General features: G+C 42.6%; 1 pseudogene; it reads left to right on the forward strand.

Moving 5' to 3' along the window:
- The first annotated feature begins 755 nt into the window (after positions 1 to 755).
- LOC149206263 (putative ribose-5-phosphate isomerase 3, chloroplastic pseudogene) lies at positions 756 to 1899 on the forward strand (annotated as a pseudogene).
- The last annotated feature ends 214 nt before the right edge of the window (positions 1900 to 2113 follow it).

Here is a 2113-nt window from a genome sequence, read left to right on the forward strand (position 1 = left end):
TGACTCTTAAAGAATTTTTTTTTAAATATCTAGAAAGTAATTTTCAAGCATTACATTTTAGATTAATACTTTCAAACTATATATGTGATATTATTTTGGAAGCTTTATGTATTTGGAACCAAAAGTAATCATGTGCGAAAGAATTTTAGTATTTTACTGCATTTTGGATGAATACGTTGAATACGTCTAATCTCTATGTGACATTTTCAAATTTCAATAATATTCCAAGTATATTTTTTATTTTTTTTATAATTTTGTCTATTATTTAAATGTAGTTTGATTGTTGTTTTATGTTTGTATCTTTGTTTTAATAAAAATACATTTTTTAATTATTAAATTATATTTTTAGTATAAAAACAAATTTAATATAGTTAATAATAATTTAATTATATTTCTATATTCTAAGATAATAATAAATATAAATTAATTAGGTCGATAGGCCTTTCCTATTGAAGGAGACTTTCGTCGTCTTTTTCAATCTCACGTTGACACCTGGACCGTCTACGCTTTTGATCTCCGTCTGACATTTGTGCACAGTTTTTTAGCGCGACCAGTCTGCTTTAACGTATTTTCAGGTTTTTAGTGCCACCCGTCGTCATGGTCTTCATCATCCTGTCTCGTCATGCTCTTCATCATCCTTCAAACGAAATGGTAGGAATTTCTGTTACGGTCTTCATCCTTCATAGGTATTTCTGTTATGGTCTTCGTCCTTCATGCAGAATGATATCCATTTGTGATATCAAAGATCAAATCCGAGATGGTGCAGTCAACCACTTAAATAAAAAAAGGCCAGAGGAATCGACGAGCATTATCCAGGCCCTGCAGCAATCGACATAGTTGAAGTTGTGTCCATAGTCTCAGGGTTCCATGGCCATGGCGATCGCAGCGGGAGCTGCGTTTTGTACGTTACCCTCGTTGTCCTCCTCCTTAGAATTGAATAATTGGAAGCCCTTGAATTCCAATACCCACCTTCACTTCAACCATAACAGGAGCCTAAACACTGCCAGATTATCAGTGAGAGCCATGTCCTCGTCGACCGGCGTCCTGACGCAGGATCAGTTGAAAAAATTGGCTGCAGAGAAAGCCGTGGAATATGTGGAGAGCGGCATGGTGCTGGGATTGGGCGCCGGCTCCACCGCTGCCTTTGTCGTGGCTAGAATCGGGGAGCTTATGAAGGCCGGGGAGTTGAAAGACATCGTGGGCGTCCCCACCTCCAAGCGCACTGCCGAGCAGGCCGTGTCTCTAGGCATCCCCCTCTCGGTGCTTGATGATCACCCCAACATTGACCTCGCCATCGATGGCGCCGACGAGGTCGACCCGGAGCTCAACCTCGTCAAGGGCCGCGGTGGCGCGTTGCTCCGAGAGAAGATGGTGGAGGCTGCCTCCGCAAAGTTCGTGGTCATCGTCGACGAATCGAAGCTCGTCAGTGGCCTCAGCGGCAGCGGCCTGGCAATGCCTGTGGAGGTGGTGCCCTTCTGTTGGAAGTACAATGCTTCGAGGCTGCAATCCCTCTTTCAGGCCGAGGGCTGCGAGGCGAAGCTCAGGATGGACGGTGACAAGCCGTATGTTACGGATAACGCCAATTACATCGTGGATTTGTATTTCAAGACTCCGATCAAAGATTTGAGGGCCGCGGCTAAAGCCATGTTGGCTTTCGAAGGCGTGGTCGAGCACAGGCTCTTCTTGGATATGGCCACGGCTGTAATCATTGCTGGGGCGGAAGGTGTTAGGGTCAATACCAAGTGAGAAATTTTTGGGTTGCCGTGATGACTGTCGGTGTCCGGGTAGCTTTCTGTAATCAGCTAGAAATAAATGCAATATAAATATTGCATGCATTTGTATCGAGTTAGCAGGTAATTGTTTGACTAAATTCAAATCGTTTAGGCCATATGGGGCTTTGGGTCACTGTACCTATTTGGCATGAGACCAAGTGTTTCCTTTCTACAATATCTTACATTGAACGACGTATACAGTTTCTCTGAAAAGCCTGCAAATGTTGGAAAAGTTGTTTGAAATTAGCAAATGACAAATTTTTCTATCCAGTTATTATTCAATTTCAGAGGCAGAGTTGCCGGACGTTTCTTTGTGATGTTTTTGCCCTTTAAACGCAACA

The sequence above is a fragment of the Pinus tabuliformis genome, chromosome 1_2, assembly GCF_031772625.1.
Source record: "Pinus tabuliformis cultivar Carrire ecotype Pingquan chromosome 1_2, CPIR1, whole genome shotgun sequence".
NCBI lineage: Eukaryota > Viridiplantae > Streptophyta > Pinopsida > Pinales > Pinaceae > Pinus > Pinus tabuliformis.